We start from the raw sequence: 9887 nt of genomic DNA, 5'->3' as shown, positions 1-9887 counted from the left end.
AAGGGCGGGCGAAATGTCTTAGAAGTTAGGAACATGCTTCCAAGTCTACGATCAAAGTTCAATCCCTGGGTCTACATAGAAGAAAAGTGACTCACACAAGTTGTCCCCTGACCTCCACACGTCCAGAAACACAAAGAAATGGAATTTTTAAAAACTTGAAAGAACTACTTCAAAGCAAATATCCACTGTCTTCCCAGCACTGGGAAGGTTGAGACAGCATACCAAGGCTATGAATGTGACTCAGTTGGTACAGCTCTTCTCCAAGCAGTCCTACTGTCCCCTGCAGGGCACCATCAGGAACCTAGCCTATTTCTGTGCACCTCTAACAGGCTCAGCTGCAGCCAGCCTCCAAGTCAGGAAGGGAAGAAGGAGCCCTGAGTTCACCTAGCCTAAAAGCTACTTAGTGTCAAAGGACCTGCTACTGTTTTTTATTTTCTTACAATTAAAGCTACTAGTTTGCAAAATGTAAACAGGGGAGGGGCTGGAGAGGTTTAGCAGTTAAGGGCACTGGTTGCTCTTCCAAGAGGTCCTGGGTTCAGTTCCCAACACCCACATGGCAGTTCACAACTCCCTCATGAAGATCCAACACCCTCACACATACAAAACATCAATCCACATAAAAATAGATAAAACATTAAAAAAAAAAAAACATGGGTTGGGGGAGTGGTCGTGGTCAGGGTAGAGCCTCTCCTAGAATGCCCCAGTGTAGATGAGAGTTTACCTAAAGAGCAGTGTGGCTCACCCCTTTAATCCCAGCACTCAGGAGGGAGAGACAGGCAGATCTCTGTGAGTTCCAGGCCAGCCTGGTCTACAGAGCAAGTTCTAGTGAGAGGCTCCAGAGCTACAGAGAAACCCTGTCTCAAAAAGAAAAAAGAAAGAAAGAAAGAAAGAAAGAAAGAAAGAAAGAAAGAAAGAAAGAAAGAAAGAAAGGAGAGGAGAGGAGAGGAGAGGAGAGAAAAGAAAAGAAAAGAAGAAAAAGAAAAGCAAACGCAGAGCGACAGGCTCTAGGTTTCCTCTCCAGGAGGGCAAAACATTTTCTTTTCCTATCTGATTCCCACTGGCCTGCATGCATTTCCTCTTCTCAGACCCAAAGGGAATGCCAACCCAAGTCCCCCCCTCCAATAAAAGGACAGGCCCACTGACTCGAAATTGAGTCTAGGCCCAGCTCTACCTGAGCTATCGGGGGATTTCTGGCAGTTAGATTAAAAAGTCAGCATCTCTCAGGAACTTCTGAAGCCTATTTCCATCTGCCAAAAGGAATAATTTTCCTTGTCTCTGGCAGAAGGGACATGTGGCTCTCCAATTAATACCTGCCTGTGGTGCCTATCAACACATCAAAATCCACAATGGCCTCTAGACTCTCCCAGGCTCCACTCACATTTTCAAGCACCCCCATCTTCTCCACGAGCTCACTGGCCCCTCTCCTCTCCAGGAACCCATTTTTGTAATCCTCCAAATCTATTCCCCGGGTCGCACCTCTCTGTTTTCCCTGGGTGACAGCCCAAGAAACAGTTTGGAATAAACTTTTCATTTTCCATCCACAAAGTGGCCATTTCCGTTTCTTTACTGCGCCCTCACCCCTTTCGGCCCTTGCTGTACTCTGACTTCAGGGCTTGTTGCTAGTGGTCCCTCCTAAGTGTGTTTTCCCTCCACTTGTTGGCTTGCTGTGCTCTGCAAAGCCAAGACTTGTGGTTGACTTCCTGCCCTCTTCTCTCAGCACGGGGCGGGGTTCTTGGGTCACCCAACCCCTGCACTTCTGGACTCTAAGTCCCAGAAAACCCTGCGGTGCCTTGGATGGGGCGGGACCCTCTCCTCCCACGTGCACTTTGGAAGCTGTCCTGCGATTTTCAAATTTTGGCGCTGAGCGGATGGGGCGGTGACAGCTGCAGTGACAGCTGCAGCTGAGGTGTCCTCTCACTGCCCGGACCTGCAGGCTTACCCATCCCACCGGCTCTCAACACAGAGGATGTGGAGTAGAGTTTCCAGGGTTCCAGGAGCGAAAACTGAGATCCATGATAATCTAGGACCGGCCTGGAGAACACCCCTCCAACAGCATAGGACGGAGCTGGGGCTCTCCCCGCCCCCTGTGCCTGGGGCGCTACAAAGTGGCTGCTTGCTGTCTGCTTTGGGGGTACACAGGAAATCCGGACCCCTGGACCCTCAGCCCTGGAACTCACTGCTCTGTGCCCATCCCTCCATAACCTGGCACCACTGTCCCCGCCCAGGCTGGATTTTGGAGCCAGTTTTAAATAATAATAAAAATAAATAAATTGCATTCCAAAGGACGTCGCTGGCTTCTAGCCCATTGGGCTGTATTCAAAATTCCGGAGCTTGGATCTCTGGAGAAGGTGGAATTCGGAACCTGTATTTCAGGAAGATTTGGGTCCTGAGTTTGGGTTCCAAATTGTGGAATTCTGTATTTCCAGATCCTAGATTCAGGAATCTGGAGTGTAAACTGTCTTTTCTGGACTGGGGGGGAGACTGGGTACTAAATTCTGTATTTGAGGGAAGCCTATTTAGGAATGTCGATTCTGGAGCTGCACCAAGCTTACTCCCAGAATTTGGGGACTCAACCTACAATCTAGTATCATAATTTTTTAAGACTTTATTTGTTTATTATGTATACAGTTTTCTGACTGCATGTATGCCTGCAGAAGAGGGCAGCAGATCTCATTATAGATGGTTGTGAGCCACCATGTGGGTGCTGGGAATTGAACTCAGGACCTCTGGAAGGACAGTCATTGTTCTTAACCTCTGAGCCATCTCTCCAGCACCTCTAGTATAATAATTTAACAACCCATGACTGTGACTGGGGTGGGGGGGTAGAGATAGGGGGATTCTGTGAGTCTGAGACCAGCCTGGTGTACATAGTGAGCTCCAAGCCAACCAAGATATAGAAAACCCTGTCTGAGAACAAAATCCTGGGGCCTGAGCCAGGAAGCCCCAGGGCCAGTTGGACACTCAGTGGACAATGAGCTCCACAGATGGGGACACTTATCTGTGAGTCTGTCACTAGAGAGGCCAGAGACTCAAGAATACCTAACAGGGATAAGTTCTAAGTGGGTTAGAACACTGTAAGCTCCATGGTGAATTCAAGCGGGGTGGGGAGGCTTCCTTGTGGGTGCTGGGAGGGCAGCCATCTCCACAGAGCACTTATCTGGACAGAGGAGGAGAAGCACAGGTGAGACAGGACAGCACCTGCCACGTCGGAACTAAAAAGAGCAGACCCTGAGGAGTCCCACCGGGCAAGTTCAGAAAAACAGGTAAAAATAAAGATAGTAAAAGATATGCCTAGGTATTAGTCAGCTTCGCTGTGTAACAAACACCCTCTCTGCCGAGCCTGATGACCCACGTGGTAGAGGGCAGAACCCATCCCCATGTCCTCTGACTGCCACACTGCTGCAGGCGCTCACCTCACACCTACACTCCCTCCACAAAAACCAAAATATAATATATACACTTTAATTGAATATTTAACAGTTATGTTAATCCCACTGTCAACAAAAAAAGATATTTTGAGACAGACACATTTACAATCTTATTAAATGGAGTCCTTGACAATCTTTTTCTATCTCCAGTTTATGAATTAAACTACAATTTTAAAAATATTTTTAAATTTATTATGTATACAATATTCTATCTGGGTGTATGCCTGCAGGCCAGAAGAGGGCACCAGACCTCATTATAGATGGTTGTGAGCCACCATGTGGGTGCTGGGAATTGAACTCAGGACCTCTGGAAGAGCAGTCAGTGCTCTTAACCTCTGAGCCATCTCTCCAGGCCCCTGAACTACAATTTTTGTTACATCTGAAATTATTTTAATATGCATGGGTGTTGTACCCATGTAACAGTGAGGGTTGGGAGCCTCTCTGTCTTTGCCTTCCACTGTTCAGATCCTGGGATTGAAGTCAGTCAGATAAGCAGGCCTGGCAGCAAGCCCCCTTTATCCTTTGAGCCATGGCACCAGCCCTAGAAATAATCTGACTGCATGCGTCTAGGAAAGTGGTACTGTTCAGCAGAGTAGTTTCCGGTGCTACGTCAGCCCATCCAGGTCAGAAATTCATTTTCCTCCAGCATGGAGGCAGAGTCAAAGCTTAACTGCAATTTTGTCTTAATTGTGTCTTTCTTTGTGTGTGTACGTGTGTGCATTCTACACGATCTATGCTGATGTGGGATTCCCCTTTGTATGCTGTGAATACGATTGGTTAATTAATAAAGAAAACTGGCTTGGCCTGATAGGGCAAAAGAAAGGAGCTGGGGGAGAAACTAAACAAAATGCTGGGGGAAAGGAGGTGAAAAAAGAGAAAAGCCATGTAGCCCTTCCGGAGCCAGACAGAACTTTAGCTGGTAAGCCACAGCCACATGGCAATACACAGATTAATAAAAATGGGTTAAATTAAGATATGAAAGTTCGCCAATAAGAAGTTAGAGCTAATGGGCCAAACAGTGTTTTAAATAATAAAGTTTCTGTGTGGTTATTTTGGTTCTGGGTGGCTGGGACCAACAAGCAGCGGTTGGCTCCTACAACAGTATGCGCTAATGGAAGAGCCCCTTGCCATGACCTTGGTGGAGGGATCAGATGATAACTTCATCTCCTTCCATCTTTCATGGGTCCTTTCTGTGGATCAAGTGCAGTTCTTTAGTCTTCCACTGCCAGCACCTAACGACTAAGCCTTCTTCTCCTCCCTTATTTTGTTTTCCTAGTACTGGAGATAAAACCCAAGGCAAGCCTGGAGCATAATAAACAAGCTCTTTATCCCTGGCCACGCCCCCAGCCCTTCGCTGGGGCTTCTGGGCGGGGCTCCATTTTACCAAGCTCCCAGCTCCACCCTGTGGGATTTTAGGGGGTGCTTCACTCATGAGCCACTACGGGCTTCTAGAAAAGACTTTCACATGCTGATCCACACATCAACCACACACACTTTTTGAGACAGTGTGTCCGTTTATTACCCAGGCTGACCTCACTGTAGTCTATCCTAACCTAGAATCTGAGATGCTGAATCACTAGGATTATACATTTGAAACAATCTTAGGTCCGGAATTCCTGTCTCAAAGGAAAAAAAAAACATACGGGGAGGGAGGGCTACCTGGTGACTGTCCTGCAGGTGAGGTGGGGAAGAATGGCGTTTGATGAATGGCGTTTTGTTGCAAGACCAGCCTATGTAGCCATTTTGAGAAGAGATTTTTGGTGCAGACTTCCAGAGAGATCAGGCCAGCCGCTTGAGGATGCAGGGCCCGAAATCTCTTCCCGAAGTGAGACATCAGCTGTCCTGTCCCCGCGAGTAGGGAAACACAGTGGCCTCCTGCCCCCAGCTCTTCTGTGTTCTCCTTGTCTCCCACCGCACCTGCGCCAACCCCACCTGCTGCCCGCTGTTTCCTGTCTTACAAATGTCTGGCCGCTCATAGGATGAGAGCCTGCCTGAGTCACTGCCCCGGAAAACTCTCCTTGGGGACAGGACCAGAGTCCTGTTACACCCTGTGAGAAAACATGATGTCAGAGCTTCGCTCTAAGTTCTTGGCCTCATGTGGGGCGGGGGCATCCAGAGCCACTCGGCCGGCCGGGCTCCCTGTCTCCCATTCTGCTCTCTCTGTCTGCCTCTGCCCATGAGCTGCCACCTTCCTCTGGTTCAGAGTTCAAGTCCCTGATCCCAGAAGGGCCTCTGCCTCTCTCCTGCTGCCCCCCTTCTGCCTCCCTCCTGCTTTCCCCCTTCTGCCTCCCTCCTGCTGCCCCCCTTCTGCCTCCCTCCTCCCTCTGCTCTAACCACACAGACCTCCTGGATGCTCTCCCAACAACATGCCAAACTCTGAACTGCACAGGACCTTTGCACAGGTTGCTCTGTCTTCTTGGCGCTTTCATTTTCCAAGCTCAATTTAGATGCACTTCCTTAAGGGAGTCCACTATGACTGCACCGTTTGACAAAGCCATGACCTCATCACCCACAGGAGTATCAAACGTCAAACTGATAGCTCCCCACCTTGTGGCAGGACCTTTGCATAAACATGGCTTTTTTTTTTTTTTTTTTTTTTTTTTTTTTTTGGTATATGACATTTTAGAGAAGGAATTTGCCCACTTCATGCCTGGAATTAAGACCATGTTTTTATTTCTGATTTCTGGGTTTTAGGATTCTTTTATTTGATGATATGGGTTCCTGGGATTACTCAGCAATTGACTCGTATCCTTACCCATAATTTTAAAAAAGTTTTTTTTTTAAAGACAAAATTTATTTATGTAGCTCTGGTTGTTCTGGAACTCTGTAGACCAGGCTGACCTTGAACTCACAGAGATCCCCCCACCCCCCGCCTCTGCAGTGCTGGAATTAAAGGCATGCACCACCACAACCTGGCTGAAAAAACATCTTAATTGTATGTATATGTGTGTATGTGGGTGCACTGCCCATGGAGCCCAGAAGACCCGGAGTGACAGGCAGTTTGGAGCATCCTCATGTGGGGCCTCCCCAGCCTGTCAGCCCCGTGCCCTGGAGAAGGGAGGCAGAAGCAGGGATCCTGTCTCTCACTGGCCAGCTGGGGGATCTGTGAGTCACTGTCGCCTGCAGAATGTGGAAGGAGCACACAGGAGAGCATGCACGGTTGTCCTTTGTTCCACGCACCGTCTTGTCATCTCCTGTGCATGTAGTAAGGGAGCTCACAAGCCCAGAGACCGCCAGGCAGCACTGTCTGTAGGCCTGCAGTCCAGGGTCCCAGCTGGGGGACGGTGCCCCCCACATCAAGAGGCACTTCCCCACATCAATTAATGCAAGCAAGATAGTCTCCCACAACAATCCCACAGCCCTGTATGCCAGGTGATTCTGCAGTTTGCTGGTAGACCATTAACACTGGTTGTCACCTTACAATATAAAAAAAAGGTGGGGGACCCTGACTGGGCCTCAGTTGGTAGAACGCTGGCCTAGTGTCCCCAGGCTGCTGGAGCATGGCATGAGCCAGCTGTGATGGCCCACGCCTCTCATGTTAACAGGAATGTCAGGAGCCCATGGCCATCCTGGACTACATAGTGAGCTCAGGACAGCCTGGGCTACATGAGTCCTGTCTCAAAACTAACAAACAAACAAAAAGAAACAGAAAGAAAAGGAAAAGAAAGGAGGGAAGGAGAAGGGAAAGCAGGGAAGCACCGTGATGTTTCTAGGAGCCCAGGCCCTTCCTGGTGCCTCCCTGGAGCCTGGCCCTTGCCTGCAGTTTCCACCGCCCCCATGCTGGTTCGACCCTTGAGAGCCCTGCTCATCCCACAGGCCTCTGCTTAGTCTACACAGACTCCAGTCACCCCTCCCAATCCTCCTCTGTCTAGACCCCAAACCCTAGGCCTTGGTGTGGCCCAGCTCCGACTCAAGGCGTCTTCCTGGGCTTTTTGTTTGTTTTTGTTTTTTTTTTTGTTTTTTTTTTGTTTTTCGAGACAGGGTTTCCCTGTAGTTTCTAGAGCCTGTCGTGGAACTAGCTCTTGTAGACCAGGTTGGCCTCGAACTCACAGAGATCCGCCTGCCTCTGCCTCCCGAGTGCTGGGATTAAAGGCGTGCGCCACCACCGCCCGGCTCTGTTTGTTTTGTTTTTCAAGACAGGGTTTCTCTGTGTAGTCCTGGCTGTCTGGAACTCGCTCTGTAGACCAGGCTGGACTCCAACTCAAAGATCTGCCTGTCTCTCTGCCTTCTGTCTGCTGGGATTAAACGCATGTCCCCTACCCCCTACCCCAACTTTGACTTTTCTTTTTTTTTTAATTAAAAAATTGTACATTTATTGGTTTTGCCTGAGCCGCCTGTGTACCTGGTGCATGCCTGGAGCCTTAGAGTCCAGGAGAGGGCGCCAGATTCCCTGGGACTAGAGTCTCAGTGTGCTGGACACTATACCCAGGTCCTCTGGAAGAGCAGCCAGTGCTCTTAGCTACTGCCTCTCCAGTCCCGCCCCCTTTTAAACTCACGAAGCCCAGGCTAGCCTCAGACTTACTGCATAGCCCTGGGTGATTTTGAACTACTGACTGATCCTTCTGCCTCTGCGTCCCAAGTATTTATTGTCAACCCCAGGATGACAAGTGTGTACCACCATATCATTTGGTTCAGAGGAAGGGAACCAGGGTCTCGGGCATGCGGGAGTGCTCTACCCACAGGAACCACAGCAGGGAGGCCAATTCAAACACGCATCTAATAAAGTCATTTGTATGTGCGGGCACTAGTACGCCTTGGAGCACTTATGGGGGTCAGATGTTCTCTTCTTCCACCCTGTGGGTTCCGCGGATCAAAGTCATGCCTGCCAACGAGCTCCTTTCCCTACTGCCATCTTCCCGGCCCTTCATGGTTGATATGTAAAATATTGTATGTATAGCATATGTCGGGTTGGGATCTAGTATATATAGATATCGGTGGTGAGCGCTTGCCTGGCATCATGGAAACCTGGATTCCCCAGCATCGGGAGAAAAAAAAAACAAACCCAAAAACCTATTGCAAGTGTTCTCTTCCCCTCCCTTTCCGGAAGCTGCGCGCGCAGAGACCTCTTGAGGCCGCCAGGTGTCGCCGGCACGCCTCTCACGCCAGGGACATTTCGCTCTCGGTGGGCGGCGCGGAGGAGGCGCGATGCGTCACTGGATCCGGGGGCTGGGAATCCGGGGGAACCGTGCTGCGCTGCCTGGGCCAGGCTACCCAGGCTGGCGGAGGAGGGGACGCAGTGTGAGTCACCAGGAGCCCCCGTGGACCGTGGGAGAGCTCCACGCGGGGTCTGCCCGCGCGCCCGCCTCGTGTCCTTGCTGTCTGGTTTTGCCCCCAGCAGCCACGAACGACCTCGGAAGCCTCAGTTTCCCTTTTGTGTAATGCAGATTATTAGTCCCTTTGCTAGCCAAATGGTGGACGAGATAAATGGTATGCGTGGCGGAAAGGGTCTGCGGCTCATGTTGCGCACTGCAAAAATGCTAGGGACAAAAGAGTGGCTGCCATCCAGGCACCTTGTCCCGGAGGCAGCTGACTTTCGCTTTGCGTTTGTCCCACCGGAGGGTCAGGTGTGGGGAAGCGGTCCGAGGCTAGACCGTCAGGCAGGGGGCGGGGCCGCAGCTCAGAGAGCCTACAGCTCTCTTCACCTGCGCCTCCCACGCGCACCCCACCCTGAAACTCTCTGAGTGCCGGGAGGGGGAAAGGGTTCCTGATCTCCCCCCAGCAATCCCTTGGTGCTCTGCAGCACTGGCCTCCGGGGAGACCCCTAAGCCATCTACCAAGACCGCCGGGTAGCCGTAGCTTTCTGTGCGACCCCCACTCCCCACCTCCCACCCCCCGGGAGCGGGCAGTGCGTTCTCGAAGCACCGTCGCGATGGCGGTGGTGGGTGCCTTGGTATTTCTCACTTTGCGGTGAGGATCCCAGCGTCCTCGAAGTTACTAAGTTACTAAGCGCTTACTGATTTAGAACACTGTACAACCCTACAAAGCCGGGATTGCATTCACGCGAGAAGTCCGGTTACTCAAGGTCTGGGGTCTCCGAAGATGGGCAGGACCTCCCCACCCACAAAAAGTCGCCATCCTGGGAAGAATAGGGCTGCAAACCGAGGTCGCGGGCGCCTGCATAGCCATTCCCTGGGCTGAGCCTGGGAAAGGCTGGGGACTCTCCCGGGGACTGGGAGGGGATTCCAAACAGCCCTCCCCGAAAGTCCAGGCCAGCCTCGCGCGCTGGAAACCCCGCGCGCGGCCTGCGTAGCGCGGCTGCCGGGAAGTCAGGAGAGAAACTTCTGTTTTTTTGGGTCTGTGTGTGTGGTTTTTTTTTTTTTTTTTTCCTTTCTCGCTTTTCTGGCACTCGCGGCTTCCCGGGTTAGCGCTCCTCCCAGCCCAAGTCCCCACGTGGGGCAGTCGACGCTTGAGCTCCGCCCTTTCCACACCACCAGCCAATCGCAGCGCAGGCCACTCGTC

This window comes from Arvicola amphibius, chromosome 1 (assembly GCF_903992535.2).
Source record: "Arvicola amphibius chromosome 1, mArvAmp1.2, whole genome shotgun sequence".
Lineage (NCBI taxonomy): Eukaryota > Metazoa > Chordata > Mammalia > Rodentia > Cricetidae > Arvicola > Arvicola amphibius.
This window is presented reverse-complemented; position numbering follows the sequence as displayed.